At 49.6% G+C, this 17,228-nt stretch overlaps 1 long non-coding RNA gene across 3 annotated transcripts in view; it reads right to left on the reverse strand.

Annotated features, from left to right (window-relative positions):
• Positions 1–17,228, reverse strand: part of LOC132646869 (uncharacterized) — a 93,025-nt gene that overhangs the window by 48,858 nt on the left and 26,939 nt on the right. Inside the window, exons 1-2 of one of the 3 annotated variants that reach the window (XR_009585208.1) lie at positions 3,954–4,071; positions 1,498–1,573 (exon numbers count right to left, since the gene is read on the reverse strand). The exons of 1 other annotated variant lie outside the window; for it this stretch is intronic. This is a non-coding gene — a long non-coding RNA (uncharacterized LOC132646869). Of the gene's footprint in view, positions 1–1,497; positions 1,574–3,953; positions 4,072–17,228 lie in introns of those variants that run through there. One more of the 3 variants, XR_009585210.1, reaches the window with a different exon arrangement.

Below are 17,228 nucleotides of genomic sequence, written 5' to 3' on the forward strand. Positions count from 1 at the left end.
CACTGAAAAAAGTGAATAGGGGTCAGCAGATAGGCTCAGCTTTGATTCCGGTGTCAGCTTGCTCTGGATCAGTCACCTGGGTCAAGTCCTTAACCCCTCTGTGCTCTGCCACGACCCAGTAATGAACATGGTTTAAGCTTCTAATACCCCTAATACTCCTACAACAGTGCCTTCCCCTTGCTTTCCACAGGGTCAGTTTGCTTAGAGTTAGACTGCAGTGGTGGGACTCTGCCTTCTGTCTGAGACCACCACCACCTACTTCCTCCGTTCTAAGATTTTCTTCACGAGGTTTTTGCTCCACAGGCCCTCTCTGCCCTCCCTCCCACCCTGTGGTGGTTTGAATAAAAAAGGCCCCCCTTGGTTCAGATATACAAATGCTTAGTCACCAGGAAGTAACACTATTTGAAAGGATTAGAAGGATTAGGAGGTGTGGCCTTGCTGGAGAAAGTGTGTCACTGGGGGCTGGCTTTGAAATCTCTCCTGGCCTGTGGATGTAGCTCTCAGCTACTGCTCCAGTGCCATGTGTGCTCCCGAGGTCCCTTCCATGATGACAGTGGACTAAATCTCTGAAAGTGTAAGCAAGCTTTCTTTCCTAAGAGTTGCCTTGATCCTGGTACCTCTTCACAGCTGCAGAACAGTAACTTGGACACACCTCCTCAACCACGTCACTCCACAGTGGTACATAACTGTTCTACATGCCCCAACCCCAGGACTCTTCCAACACTGCAGAGCTGCAGAATCCTCAGGAACAGACTCTGCAGACAGGAGACCAAGTATGAATATCAGAAAAGGGGGCCGTTCTGAGCAAAGTAAGACTTCAGGAGAAGTGGGCAGCTGTAGGGATAGTAGAGAGGCCATGCTGGCTCAAGCCATGCCCTTACTCCCACCACTCCCACTGTCACCTCATCTTACCTGTACTGCAACATCCCTAACGGCATCCCCTCAACTATCTCCCTTGCAGCTGTCCCCCAGAGTGATGGAGAATTCACACAGAGATAAGCTAGGCTTGGAAACAAATTCTTACTTTAAATGTCCCAAGTGCTCAGGAGCAGTGACATGGGGCTTGAGGCTGTCATTGAAGACTTTTCATACCCTGGTGTTTAGTAGCTGTTCAATACATACTTCTGAGAAAATGAATGTACTCCCTAGTTACCTACTCTTTCTCTACAAGCTCAGAAAAATAGTGGTTTCCTTTTCCTTCTAACCCCCTCGCTCCCACCCACCCATCCATCCCACGTGGTACACACACACACACACACACACACACACACACACCTCCTCCTTGACATCTCTTTGACACCAGCTTTTCCCAGGAAGGCACTCTCACGCAGCACTCTCTCAGCACCATCATAGATCTTACCAGGCTGGCTACATTTAGGGGATAGCTGTGCATTTCTACTTCTTCTCCCTTGACTAGTCTGTGCACCATCGAGGGTAAAGAGGGGGTTTCTGGCATTGAGCAAGGGTCCTGACTAAGCAGAAGGGCCTGGTGAGTACCTTGTGAGCAGTTGCATGGATTGGTAATCCCAGGAAACAGGAAGCAAGCCAGAAGCTGCAACAACCCTCCAGGGCCCTGGGGGGGAGGGGGTTTAAAAAGAAATTAGGCTGGAATTAGGCTGACCACCTCCCTCTCCCCCTGGTGGTTCACAGGGATTACTGTTGTGGCTTCCCAGGCCCTAACACTATGGGACACCCCAAAGAGAATCTGAACTGAGGTCTGAGTCCACAGGATCCTGAGATGGCCACACCAGGCAAGATTTACATCTCAAAGAGCTTGAGCACTAATTCCTGCCCCCATTTACCAAGGCAGAAAGCATGAGATTCACAGAGAAAACACAGATGCCTAAGAATCAGAACCCAGCTCTCCTGGGGAACAGAGAACAGGCAAAAGTGTCTGCAGGAAAGGGCCACGCAGCCTGACTGGGGCCCGTGCTCTCTTCATCCAGCCGTGCACCTGGAGCTGGGCACATGCTATGGCAGGTCAGATGCCTGCTAACTGAATGGTTCCAAGTTATCTCTTACCATCCCACTGCCCGCTCAGGCAGGTGAGATCCAGATCTAGTGCTGCCTATGACCAGCATCTGAGTTCCCACACCTCCCTCTTTACCTGCTGGCTTTCTGTTGCACCTAGAGAGTGCGCTGGACCCTGAGGAGAGATGATAGGTTTCCTGGAGAAGCCATCTTTGAATGATCAGTACTAGCTGCCTGAGATCTGTGAGGTAGGGTGCTGTGGCTGACTATTAATGCCTGGCCTGGGGCCAGGAGGCAGCTTTGCACATAAATACTAAGGGATCCCCTAGACCTGAAAGCCCTGATCAATGAACCTTTCCTTATGTAAGCACCTGGGCTTCTCATTTCTCCTGCCTTTTCTGTGACTATCCAGAGTGGTTTGACGCTCTATGCCAAGTGTGACCTTTTCAGAGATAATCAGGCCAGACTGATCCCTCTGTCTTAGAGAAGCTCACTGGTGGCTAAGAAACACCTGCCCAGATCGACATGCAGATAACTGCAGCTCATGGAGCCCAGTATAAGGGACAATGAGGCTTTGGGGTCAGAGGTCTGTCTGATGCTTCAGCAACTGAAACAACCCTCTTAACCAGCAACTCAGTGTCTCTTGCTCCACACTAGCTCTCAAGAATCTTGTCACTAAAGCCCACTGTGTATTTCATGACAGCATAAGCCTCAGACCCGGCGTGGTAGTTATGGTCACAGGTCCCAGCAATTCTATTACAAGGTGTGCCGGTTCCCCCAGACATGGTCACAGATCCCTGATGTATTTACCCTGCCTCTCTAATGGTCCCTGGGACCAGTCTGATGCAGAGCCTTGGGAAGGTGATTTCCCACCCTAAGTCCATCGTCCATCTCTTCATAACTTTTCCGGCTTTGCAATCAAGAGAGACACAGACATCTAGCCTTGCTATGGCTCTAGGAGAGCCCAATGCAGAAGCAGAGACACCCACAGGACCACCCACACCAGCGTCTCCTCCCGGAGAGTGTTGTGTGGACTATCTACCTGCTGCCGCCTCTGGCCTTTACCAGCCATGGTGGTTGGACTCTAAGCCAGCCCCTCTGGAGAGCACAGAGTCCCCCAGAGGAAGGTTGGGAAGGCCACGGTCTGAGGGTGCCGCTATTCATACCCACAGGGGCCCGGCCTCCGTGTCGTCTTTCCCTCCCTCCGTGTGCAGCCCGTCTCCATGCCATAAGTCCATGCTGAACCATGGCAGGCTGAATGCTTGCTCCACGCCTCCCCACCCCCTAAATCATTAAACAAGCTGCAGTGAAAACGCAGCTGTCACGTGGCCGGCCCAGCCGCCAACCTTGGCACTTCTTCCTTGATCCCGTTTGTTTTTCTAATATAAAACTAATATGACATAATGTATAATCTAATTTAAAAATTACCATTTGCCTGGCTGGCCCACACTGCCAGCCAATACCAACAGCAAGAGAAATTATTTAAGAATGTTTCTTTTCCTTCAGAACACGGCTGATAATTTATTTTTCCGTCAGAAGATTATTTTTCTCTTTACGACATTTCCTGCCCTTGTGATTTGTGTTAGGCTTCAACAAAACGCTCTGTGACTAATGCAGGGAGGTGACTCGACATGCCTCTCCCTGAATCAAAGGGGGGATAGGGGGAGTCAACTGTGGTCAGGAGTGGGCCCTGACCTGCACCCAGGAAGTCTCTTTCCCTGTCCTAAAAGCCATCCCTGTAACCCAGGAACTGCTGGCCTCTGGGGAAACTGGTCCCTGTCCAGCATTCCTGAGCACGAGAGTTCAGCACCAGGGTTGGCTCTAAGTTGAGAGGGTGCTCTTCAGAACTCTGACCTTTCTACAACTGAGTCTCCACTGGAGTAAAGTGCCTCCTCTTCCCTTGAAGCCTACACACACACACACACACACACACACACACACACACACAGAAAGAGAGAGAGGCTCCTTATGTGCCACCTTACCTACATCTTCAGTGTTGTACAGGCCAGGCCAAGTCATTCCCTTGACCTTCCCTCCGTAAGTATATCAAAGGTCCTGTGGACTCAGGCAACTTTCTTCACTTCTGGGAACCTCCGGGAACGTCACCTGTGCAATGGGGACAATGGGGGGTAGTAGACATGCCATGGAGCCTATAACGAGCTTCTTACCCAGTACCTGGCGCATTCCTGCTCATTAGTGTCATTGTAGTTGCTGGGCTCTGGACAGAGGTGCTCAGAGGCGACCTGGGTTCTACGTGAAAGAGCTCCGGTCCCTATGATGACAGCAGGCTATTGCCGGGGCTGCTGGTGTCTGACACTGAGAACTAGCTCAGCCAGCACACAGGCTTGCTACCCCCTGCAGGGTGCCGAGCAGAGCACCCCACCATATAACACACGTCCCTCTTCAAATGCTCTGCAGCAAGGACTCTTTCTCCCACCCACAGCACAGGGAGAAGGCCCAGAAACTGTTCTGCCAAGTCACCCAGCCACCCTCAGCCACTTTGGCTAGAAAAACTCCATCTCCCACTGAGAGTTAATCACCAGACAGGGCTGGTTTCTTCCTGACTGCTGAGGGACTGCACTGATTGGGCACTTTGGTGAAGGACCCTTCTGTTGGCTGTGTGGACCTCCTCCTTTGAGTCTTTGTTGAAGAGTACTGGGCAGGAGAGGCGTGTCCAGAGATCCAGGCATGCCTTGTTCCTTTAACCAAGTTAAGTGGCTGTTTGGGTTTCACTGCGTGGAGGAAGGCAGCAAATCGTGAAGTTGACTGGATGTTTAGACACAGACTTTCCTGCCTGAGTGGTTGTTTGACAGGATGGAGTGGGTGTTTTGTTACTGTGTGGTGGCCGGTATGACCTGTGGCTTTTGCTCAGTATGACTGGGTTGAATGCTTGTTTGGCTGTGGTGATGAGCGGTTTCACCAAGTGGACCAGTTGTTTTGTCACGGTTAGAGTGGCTATTTAAGTTGGATAGGTGTTTTGGCATTCATTAGCTCAGCTGACTGGGCTTGATTGAACTGACTGGATGTTTGGGTGAATTAATCCAAATATTTGGACATTGTTTGAGGCTGTTGATTGGCTGTTTATGAGAACCTGAGTGTGCTGCTATTATTTGACCCAGCCGACCCATTGTTCTGGCATTGTTTGACCTGCACGCTGGTTGTTGAGTTGCTCTGCTGTTTGGGTTTAGTTTAGTTCTAAGGATGGGGTGTTTGAGAGGTGCTGGATCACGGCGATTGGTGGTTTGACTGTGCTGAGCAATTGCTTCAGTATTACTTGACTGCTATGATGGTGCTTTATTGTAGTCTGACCCAGCTGTGTACAGGCACCCGCTTGGGGAGCTCTGCTGACAGGCTGTTCTGGCACCGCTGGGACCCACCAACTGTGACCTTGGTCTCCTCAGTTCCATTCATTCCTGCTGTTTGGCCAATAGGACTTAAATAATCATCATTTCTGCAGGGTCTGCAGGCCTGACCAGGTCTGTCCAAGTTGCCTATCTTCTGGTCTCCGGCCAACAGGCACAGAGATGGCCAGCCCAGCCCTACGCTTAAAACAAGCCACTCCAGAAGCCAGCTGGGCTCCTGGGGCAGAGAGAAGACCATGAACTTCCAACATGAACCAGCAGGTGAGAAAGCCCAGCGGTAGCGCAGCTGCTGCCTTCGGGCGCTCGGCTGCGCTCTCCCAACACGCAGACAAATGCATTTGGCAGAACGATTCAAGAATGCAACCTCTGGGTTAAGTGGCTGAAATTAGGCCCAATGGGGCCGTTTCACTGAGAATTTACAGTCGGTCATAGAGCACAGCCTGATCAAGTGAGCGTTCCACCCATCAAAGCTGGAGCCGGCTGCCTACCCAGGGTCTTGTCCACAGTATATCTCTTGCCTCTGAGAGGCCTGATGTGTGTGGCAATTGGTGACCACACCGTACTAAGGCCTGTCCTCCCCGTGGACTGGGCCACCCTCTAGATGCCATGGGATGAGGGGAGAGGCCCTTCTTCCTTTCAGCTTCCTGATAGGAAGGTTCTGGTGGGATGCTACCCCAGTGAGATGCGTATGAATGGAGACACCAAAGCCTCCCTGCACCCACTCGCTGGAGAGTGACCAGAGCGGAACTGCCGAGTGAAGCACTTAGCACTCCAGATAACAGACAACAGAGGTCAGGGGTCTCTCAAGGGGAACCAAGTCCCAGGAGCAGGGGAGCTTCTCGTTTCCTTTCAATATTGTTTTTCAGTTGTTGCTTTCAAAATTCTCCCCGGAGCCCAGGCTGACCTCAGACCTGCAGGTCTCCTGCCTCAGTTTCTTGCTGCAGTTACAGGTGTGCACCATCACACCTGGCTCAGTCTGTGCTAGGGTTACAGGTGTGCAGCATCACACCTGTGTGAGCCTCTGCTGAGGTTACAGGTGTGTGTCATCACACCTGCTCCAGCCTGTGCTGCGGTTACTGGTGTGCACCATCACACCTGCGTGAGCCTCTGCTGGGGTTACAGGTGTGTGTCATCACACCTGCTCCAGCCTGTGCTGCGGTTACTGGTGTGCACCACCACACCTGCGTGAGCCTCTGCTGGGGTTACTGGTGTGCACCACCACACCTGCCCCAGCCTCTGCTGGGGTTACTGGTATGTACCCAGGTAGTATGGAAGGGTTGGTCCCTTCCATAGGTGATAAGAACCTGCTCCACATGCCTAGATGACCCTCTAGGGGTTATCTGGCATCGTTGGGGTTCCTTGGGCTGTAAAACCATCATCCCAACCTCAGCCATCACCTTCATTCAGCAGCTTTTACACTCCCTGTTTCTGTATCGATGCGTTTAACTTTATTTCCTCTGTAAAGAGTCTGCTCAAGAGCCAGCTATACCACTCCTAGGCATATATCCAAAAGACGCTCAAGTATATAACAAGGACATTTGCTCAATCATATTCATAGCAACTTTATTCGTAATAGCCAGAACCTGGAAACAACCCAGATGTCCCTCAGTTGAGGAATGGATACAGAAATTGTGGAACATTTACACAATGGAATACTACTCAGCAATTAAAAACTAGGAAATCATGAAATTTTCAAATGATGGGAACTAGAAAAGATCATCCTGAGTGAGGTACCCCAGAATCAGAAAGACACACATGGTATATACTCACTTATAAGTGGATATTAGACATATAGTGTAGGATAATCATTCTAAAATCTGTACACATAAAGAAGCTAAGCAAGAAGGAGGACCCTGAGTAAGATATTCAATCTTCATTCAGAAAGGCAAAGGGGATAGATATCAGAAGAAGGTAAAAATAAGGAACAAGACAGGAGCCTACTACAAAGGGCCTCTGAAAGATTCTCCCCGTCAGGGTATTAAAGTGGATGCTGAAACTCATAGCCAAACTTTGGGCAGAGTGCAGCAAATCTTTTGAAAGAACAGGGAGATAGAAAAACCTGGAAGGGTCTGGAGCACCACAAGAAGAACAGCAGAACCAAAAAAATTGGGCCTAGGGGTCTTTTCTGAGACTGATACTCCAACCAAGGACCATTCATGGAGATAACCTAGACTCCCTGCACAAAGGAAGCCCATGACAGCTCAGTATCCAAGTGGGTACCCTAGTAAAGGGAACAGGAACTGTCTCTGACATGAACTCAGTGGCTGGCTCTTTGATCACCTCCCCCTGAAGGCAGAGCTGCCTTACCAGGTCACAGAGGAGGACAATGCAGCCAGTCCTGATGAGACCTGATAGGCTAGGGTCAGATGGAAGGAGAGGAGGACCTCCCCTATCAGTGGACTGGGGAAGGGGCTTGGGAGGAGATGAGGGAGGAGAGGATGGCCGGATTTTAAGGGAACGAGGGTGGGGCTACAGCTGGGATACAAAGTGAATAAATTGTAATAAATTTTTTAAAATGTTATATAGAAAAAAAAGAGTCTGCTTTGAAGTTAGTGCACACTCTAGGTCCTGCAGAGGGCACAGCAGCATATGGCTTTGGAGAGGATCTGATCAAGCCCCTTACAGAGAATGTACCTCCCAGGCCACAACCCTACCTTGGAGACCTTCTCCATCTCCCTGATCACCTGACCCATGTCAGGTAACAGAAAAGACAGTGGGTGGGATGATGGTTAAATTGAGAACTTTCTGAAGACAGAAGATGCTAACTTTGTCAGCACACCTGTAGTGACTTCTGCCATGCTGTGTAAGGGTGACAGATCTGGTGGCTAAAAAGAGCTCTACCCAGTGAGAAAGGCTGAGGCAAAGCAAGCGCAGATGCCACGCCTTCTTGACCCTCTGGGAAACTTACACTCCCCTCTGGAGCCTCTGAGGTGGCTCTGTGCGATCTCTCAGTGCCAGGAACAGGTCTCCAGCGCTGCTGAGCTTCTTCCTGGCTAAGGTGGGCACCTCTGCTGGGCACCCTCACGTACTTTCTTCCTGTGTCCTGCCTGCTAGACAGCCCTTAAGAATCTGCACGGACACACACGGCCTTCTCTGGAGAACTTTCCAGCAACAGTCCTGTCGCTTTTGAGGCAAAGGAGCAAAATTCCCAAGCCGATGCCATCCTCTGGGAGACAGTGGACACACGGGGTAATGCCTCGGCCGTGGTTTGAAGGACTGGCTTCTTCAGCCTTGTCCCTGTCACACGTACATCCAAGAGCCCACACACTGAAATGTGTGCACACATGGGACACACAGCACAGGAGCATATCCAGGAGCACATGCAGCACAAATACACACACACACACACACACACACACACACCTGCACAGCACCCAGCAAAATGCCCACATATGCACTGAGGACCTCACCTCATGATCCGCTCTGCCTGCTGTTCTGCCACAGGGCTAAAGTAACTGGGTTCCTCAGGGAATATACCCACTCTCTCACTCATTCACTTACTCCTTCCTTCACTCACATGTCTGCACACCCATTTGCTCATCATGTAAATCCACTCAGAGCCTTCACTTGTCACATCCTATGCATTCATTCATTTCTACCACTTTCTAATTTGAATGTTAAATTTATTTATTTACATGTATGGTAAACGGATACTTGTAATGGCCCATCACTGTGCCTTAAAGCTGGGGATATAGAAATGAAGGTGACAGGGAAAGCCACTGCACATGCACACACACAGACACACATACACACACACACAAGCATGCATGCACATACACACACAGACTCCTTCCCAGAGTCAGACACAGACACAAGCAATAGGAATCAAACACCAAGATCCATGGGTTCAGAGGGACTCCATGACTGGAGGTGATCCCTTTCTGCAAAAACCTCTCTGAAAAGCTGTCAGGCTGCAAGTTTAAGCCTGAAGAGTAACTGTACATGTAATGACCCAAGACAAAAGCATTTAAGCAGCAAGAACAAAAAGAATAGAGACCATCAGCTGGGTAATCATCACCCATATAAGATATAGGAAGCCTCGAGGGGGATTCCTCCTGGTGTGCAAGGAAACAAAGCCAGTGAAACATAACCCTGAGCCAGCAATAATGAAGCTGTTTTTAGGTGAAAGAATTTGGGACTGTTGGCATCAGGAGTAGAGACATACAGCCAGCCTCGGATGCCTCCAGGGAGAGGGTTTATTGACTGGTTCTGTACCTGTGTGTGCCTCCCAGAAACCAAGCCTGCTGGGGCCAGATTCCAGGAAGCCTTCCGATGGCCGCCCATCATCCCACCCACAACCTTCCAATGGCCTAAGGAGGCAGGACGCCCTGCTGTGGCCACAGCTACCGGTGGCTCAGTGCTGGGTGTGCTGGGATGGGAGTGGCGACTGCAGAGAGAAGGGAAGTCATTGGCCAGCAGGGAGAGCCAACTCACAGAGACAGGAAAGGGTAAGTTGGGTCTCCTGAAGGGAGGCTCATGGGTAGTAAGTCAGGTGCTGACCATCTTTCAGAAGATGGAATCAACTACATGTGCTTGTGGCTCTCTGAGATGCTCCTGTGTGGGCCTTGCTGGCAAGTTCCCTCCTGCCTTCCTCTCAGACAGCCTCTTCCTGCCCAGGATATGAAGGGAGTATTTCTTCTGAGTGACCTGTGTTGAGCCCCTGCCTCCCCTATGTGTACCAAGCCAGGTACAGAGGTGGGTGACTCTCCAAGAGCCCCCCTACCCAGGTCCCTGGAGACCTCTGATACTGAGCAGAGATTAAAAAGAGCCTAAAGAGCCAGAAGAGCCAGTGGAGGATGTCCAGGGTGGAGAGAATGGCCACATTCGGCCAGGAAGTGCAGGCTTTTGTCCAACAGATGGCCCTAACACCACTTGCTGTGTGACTTTAGTGAAGTGGACAGCCTCTCTGAACTTTGTTTCTTGACTGAAAAAGATGGTGTGTGTTAATCCTGCTGCCTAGTCACAAGATTGTGGAAGAGAAAGGAAGCGGTTTTGGCTGCTGTGGTAGAGGCACTGTGGTAGAGGACTGCTCCCCAAACTTGCTGCTATGCCCCGTAGATACATAGTTGAAGTTTGTTCTCAACCTCCTGTGCAATCAGGTGAGGCCACATGACTAGATTCAGGTGGGCAGGTTGAGAGTACTACCCTAGGAGCCTCTTGACATTCTCAGTTTCTCCTCCCACCTGCCAACATACAGCCAAGACTCTGTGGGACATAAGAGCCATCAAACAGAAGTCCTTGTGTTAGACTCAGTCGAAACGAAAAGCTCAGGCCTGGCCACAGCAGCCAAGCAGCCTCTGCTAGTGTGAAGCTGGAGGGCTGTGTCCTGTGAGGGGAGGCAGGTGCTACGGCAGAGGGGGAGGAAATACAGCCAGAGGGTCAGCATCAGGGTGGGTGTGGTGCTGAGTCTAGATTACACTGTAATGAGAAAGCTGAAGGCTACAGAACGTCCTGACCCACCCACCACCAGCCTAGCCCACCCACAACAACCCAGAAAGTCCATTCAGGCGCTTAGCTCGAGGCTCCATCCTAGACCGAGCAAGGCAGTGAGCCCTGAGCCTCTGTCTCTTTGGGGCTAAGGTGGAAGTGAGAGGCCCAGGACCAGGTTCCGAGTGCAGCCAGCCAAGGGACCAAGATGAGGAGTATTCAGGGCAAGACTAGAGGTTGTTCCTACTGCCCTACTCCAGCCAACCACTAGCTGCCCAAACTAAAGACCTGGAGGACCCTTGGCAGTCACTCAGTACAGCTGCCAGTGCTCGCAACAGAGATACCCAAGTAACACCAGACCACCAGCTGAGCTCCCAGAATGCCATCCTAAGGGTCCTTGAAGCAAACCTTGGAGGGAAAGTTACCCAGCCAAGAAGCCAGGCCCTGTCCCGTTCCATCCACCTGTACACTCTGTAACCGTGAGCCTCAGCCGATGCTATGAACAGCCTATCACATATCCAGCCACCCCCACCAAGGGCCAAGGCTGTAGGGGTTATCCAGGTCCCTCTATGTAGCCCTCTTATGGGCATACCCAGACAGATTTGGTCCCATCCTTACACACCAGCAGGTACTGGATAGCGTCTAGAGGTCTCACCAGCTTGTAGAGCCAGGGTATCATGAAACAGAGAGAAACAGGAATGAGGTCAAGTCATGCCCAACCCTGGAAATCTCATCTAGAGGGCAGTAGGAGTAAGGACCACTCCCTCCCCTGCCTAGACCAGCATGTCCCAGCACACATAGCCTTTTGGGGCCAGGGGGACCCACCTCTAACACCCTTGAGGGGCTCACATAGCTGGGGGGGGCAGGTTACAAGTTAAACTTCCTCTCCTCCTTATAAGGCCGTGTCCAGCAAGCACCTGAAATTCCTCTTCATGCAAATGAAGCATTCCCAGCACGCATCCTGAAAGCCTCTACCCACAGCCCAAAGGTTTAAATAGCCTTTGTCCCCTCCCCCCCACCACCATTAAATGAGCTGCTCAATGAAGCCTGCCTCTGTGCTTACCTACCACCTGAGGTCCTCATCACCCCCAACTGTTCCTGCCTCGATTTCCCGCCTTTAAGAGAGGGGGAGCGGAGTGGGAATGACACGTCCCCAGCCCACACTCACTATTTTCTGAGCACCAGCTGTGTGACTGGCTGGTGGGCAAAGAGAACGAGCCATCAGATCAAAGGCAGACTGTGCAGGGGGTCATTGAAGACCTCCCAGTGGAGGACGTTAGTTGGGCCTTAGAAAATGAGCTGGAATTTGCCAAAAATCACTTATTTTTAATGATAATTTTTCTCCTATAGCACTTTATTTGTTCAGTTTCAAAATCACCTTCACTCTTCCTGACTATGATTTCAGCAAACCGGGACTTAAGAGTATGTAAATGTTAAACTCTGAGGACCTCTCTTGCCATTATTCTCATTTTCCAATATGAAAGGGCTAAGATTCAGAGAGGGAAAAGAGACTTTCTGAGGTCACTCAGCAGAGGATTCATACACAGACTCTCAGGCTAGAACTCCTGCCACAAAGGCTGGCTCTCCACCTTTTTCCTTTTCAACCACCACCTGGTTCGACCCACTGTCCCACACCTCCTGCTGGACATAGGACACGTTTTTACAGGGAGGGAACAGGTTGGGGAGGCAGAGAGCACAGAGAGAGCTTAACCCCACTGTGTTTTTCATACTTGGAATCTGAAAACACAGTTTCCCCCAGCAAAGCAGCTTAGCGTTAAGCAGAAAATCGGCTCGAAAGGATGTGATATCATTTATAGCAGTACATTAAATGCAAGCTGAGAAGCTGATATATTTTAGGAACGTTCAGCACACTCTAGACTAATAAACATTTTACAATATTATTGCACATGTTCCTTTCACTTTGTCCAAATAACCATTCCCTTCACATCTAATAAGTCTGTTTGACACATAAGTGGTCTTGGGCAAACACCTCGGAGGCCGTGTTTCTCTGTGCATTGATCATTTATTTGTGTAGCCCGCCAGGACAGTGACTAATGATTTTGAGGTTGAAACATCCTCAAACATCGTCTTTGCCCTCCCCCTGCCTCTTATCTCAGAAATGTAAAATAATTTCAGCTTGGCCCAGAACTTATTGTTTTTAATGTATGAAAAACGCCTGTCCCTCCTCTGCCTGACGTGGCATCAATCAGTTTAAAACAATATTTGGAGGAGCCACAATCTTCGGGTCCTCCACCAAGCTCTCAAGATCCCCAGGAGACAAGCTCCCAAACACCACTTACTGGGGAATTTCCAAACAAAGCTGCCACCACCGCTGTAGCAACCTGGAAGCATCGTTCCTACAGGCTAGGAGAGTCCTGTCCCTCCACCACCCAGAGAGGAGAGAGTTGCTGGGCACAGCTGGCTCCTCTCAGCCCCAAGAATGTTCATGGGGTTCTAGGGCCCAGTGGTTCTGTGCTAGGCTGTTAAACAAACCCACCACAGACCTGGCTTTTAGGAACTCCAAATCAGAGCAAGGCCAAAACTAGTTTCAAAAACATTTGTGTGAGAAAATCAAAAAGGTAGGCCCTCTGGAACAGATCTGCCAGTTGAGCACTTTGTTGGAGAACAGCAGTGGTATACCTTTGTATACCTTTGCCTCTAAGCAGATGCTAGCTCCAGTTTGGACATAATCTTTTGCAGTGTGTGACCCAAACAACTGTCCAAAAAGGCTAACCTGCTAGAGTCAGAGCAGGGCTCCATGACAACAGACCCTGAAACAATGCTATGAAATACATGTCCCGGAAAGGGACAAGCCATTAGGAATAGAAAGAAGCACAGTATGGGGAGCTGATAAGGTAGAGGAAGGAAGTGACCTTTGAGTCTGGCCTTTAAGAAAATATAGGTGAGTGAGAGGCAACGGAGGAAGGAAGCCATTCTCATCCCTCATGAGCAGTCAAAAACCAGACACAAGATAAAAAAGCTGGCATTTGGGCAGACTTGACACAAGAAAAGAAGTAGGGAAGACTGAGACAAGAAAAGAATGTTTATATTCCAGGCGGGTACACACCTTTAATCCCAGAACTCAGGAGGCAGATGCAAGTAAATCACTGAGTTCAAAACCAGCCTAGTCTATAGAGCAAGTTCCAGGGTGTCCAGTGCTACACAGGGAAACTCTTGTCTTAAGAAACCAAAAAGAAAAAAAAATAAATGAATGCTTATTGAACAGATACATGGCTGAATGGAAGGATGGAAGTCCATACAGGTAGACAGGAGAGTTATGGATCAGTGGATGGATGATGGACGGATGGATGAGTGGATGGATGGATGGATGGATGGATGGATGGATAAGTAGATGAGCAGGGAGACGGATAGGTAAATGGGTGGGTGGATAAATGGATAGGCAGAAAAATAAACAGATAGACAGATGGACAGACTGATGAATGGGTATGTAGGTGTGTGGGTGTGTGGGTGGGTGAATGGACAGTGGATCAAATTATGGGTGGGTGGGTGGACAGATGGATAGATGGACAGACAGATGGACAGACAGATGGACCAAAAGATGGACCAATGGATGGATGGACGGATGGACAAATAGATTCTCTATGGTAGGAACAAATGTGTGACTCGGCTCCTCTACTTCCAAGAAAAATCTCTTGAACTGGAAAGAAAAAAAAATTTGGTCTTACAAACTGAAGCTCTGAGTAGTGATACTGACAATAATGATCCATGGATTCATAGACCTGAGCTTGATCCACATGAGTGAACAGAGAGAAAGCTAGGTGTTATGGGGCACCATCATGTAGGCAAGTCCTAGGTCACAGACAGTGTTGAACATAACTTCAATAAGAGACTTGTTCTGTGTTATGAGGCAAATAGAAGCTGAAGGGATTGGTGAGGCATGAAAACAAGGACAAGAGTATTCACACCATCTAGGCCTACAACCTCTTCTCCTCTGGGAGAAGCTGGGACCTTGTGCCATGGAGTACACACACACACACACACACACACACACACACACACAACTGGCCCGGAGCTCAAGAATGCTGGACAAGAAGATGGGAATGGAGCCAGAGTGCACCAGCTAGAGGACCTTGGCTATTGCCTGGCAATGTTGTTGAAACACTATCCTGCAAGCACGACATGGCCATCACTATTTGAAAATCAGAGCAGCTGTCACAGTCACAATATGAGACCTGGCAATATTCCTCCACAGAAGTACTGTATAGGGAGGTTCATCGGCTCCTCATCTGAGATCACAGACACCTCTTCTTGCCTCCTATCTCCCATAAATCTTCCCTTATCTGCACATAGTCTCAAGAGGTGCTAGGATCTTACAGAGGACAGAAGGTTAGTAAAGGAGGGGACTCCATCTTTAGAGCTGTCAAGAGGCTGCCACCTGTTCTGGCATGGGACTTTTCAGTGTTATGGGTGTTTTAGTAAGTCCGATAAATGCACTGTTCACCAAGCCAACTTGGATCCAAGTGTTACTTTCATCTATCATTGATGAACTATATGAGATGAATATATACCTAATAACATTTTCCCAGGAAATCTTATTACAACCTTTGGCACCCAAATAAAACCAAAGATGAGTTTAAGAACATCAGTTTTCTAGCCCCTGCTGTGCAGGATGAGACATGCAACCAAAAACTAAGGCATTTGAGGCATCCATGGGAACAGTCCTGATGAATCCATCCTCCAACCCCTGTCGCAGTATGGGATGACGTGACTTCTCGCTATGGCAATAATTGCAGTGTCCCTGCTATGGGTGACAAGACGTTCAGCAGAAGTAGAGCTGTTTGCTTCAGGGGACATCCACAGGAAAAATCCCAGTAGGGCTGTCTTACTCTGTCTTACAGAAAAAAAAAAAATGTTTCTTCTTGATGAATGTGGTCCACCAAGCAAGTATGGGGATGCCAGGACGGAAGGAAGGAAGGAAGGAAGGAAGGAAGGAAGGAAGGAAGGAAGGAAGGAAGGAAGAAAGGAAGGAGGGAAGGAGGGAGGGAAGGAGAAAGAGAGGTAGGGTAGGAGAAGGAAGGAAGAAAGGAACTAAGGAGGGAGGGAGGGAGGGAAGGAGAGAAAGAAAGAAAGAAAGAAAGAAAGAAAGAAAGAAAGAAAGAAGGAAGGAAGGAAGGAAGGAAGGAAGGAAGGAAGGAAGGAAGGAAGGAAGGAAGGAACGAACAGAGGATATGAAACTATTGAAATTGGACCATAAGGAAACAACAGCGGAATTTGCCTCCCTCTGCTGTGGGTGGTAATTGAAGCTCAGCTGTCTGCACAGAAATATTTAGTCCACATAAGAGAGGAGCTATAACCAGACAAAAACATGCAGGTGAAGTCCTCAAAGTTAGCAGCTGATTTAGTAGGCAAATTGAATAAAGGAGATGATGCAGTAGAAATACAAGCTTGCCATTTCTTATGGGTGGGGGAGGGGACAAAAAATACAAACTACATCTGTGCTGAATAGCTAGCTCTTTCTGGAACCCCAAAACCTGGAGCCTATGGAAATAGTAAAGAGGGAGAAAATAAGGTAAAAAGGATAATGAGGGAACTGGGCATGAAAGAAATGCTGTTTCATTCCTGGTTGGCTAGGTGAGACAGGATTGTGCCCCTGAGTTAAGAAGGAAGTTAATTCAGCAGGAACATTAGAACTGGCGAGCTTCTGTGGCCTTTGCTGAGCCCCGCCCCCAACCCCATGGTGATGCAGGAGAGGCTCCAGAGGACCTGAGTGACAGAGGGGCATGTAAATCAGCTTTGCAAAGTACTAAGGCAATTAACAGGAGGGAATGAGAAACAGAAAAATTCCAATGAGGGGACTGTCCAGGCCACTCAGAAACAAATATGGCAAGATTTGTGTCAAGCTGACATTCCTAGGGAAAATAATGACAACCTAACCCTGCACTTGAGAGCCTCTAGAAGACTTGGAAGGCCTAAAAGTGGAGAAGGTCCAGGTGCACCCCCTGCAATGCCGCCATGGAGGAAGGCGCTCTCACGGGGTGAGAACAGCCGTAACTGCCCATAACTGCTTCCCTAATGCGGTGGCCGCGTGGCCTGCTGGAAGCATGCAGGGGAACTGGTGGCCTCCCGGGAACTGTGGACTCAGTGTTCCTCTGAATCTGCAGTGTTTTGATGTGTGTGGACCCAGTGGCTCCTGACAGCTTCCAGGAGCATCGTGGCAGTGGGCATTAGAAGGTGGATCTGGAGATGCAGCAGTACAAGGAAAAAGGGTTAAGCTTGTCCTCGAGGTGGACAATTACCCCGGCAACCAATGCTGTGTATGCACATCCTCTGGAGTAGGAGACTGTTTACCCAGCCTGGAGCTCTTTTCACAGTTAGGCTTGGCCTGGTGACACCTGGCAGCTGTAGTGCCCGTCTGGAGACCCACTGGAACACACGGAAGATACAATGGGAGAGAGCATGGCCCTGTTCCCACTTGGCACTCGGATGGGTGAGCAACCTGAGCCAGCC

This window comes from Meriones unguiculatus, chromosome 12, assembly GCF_030254825.1.
Source record: "Meriones unguiculatus strain TT.TT164.6M chromosome 12, Bangor_MerUng_6.1, whole genome shotgun sequence".
NCBI lineage: Eukaryota > Metazoa > Chordata > Mammalia > Rodentia > Muridae > Meriones > Meriones unguiculatus.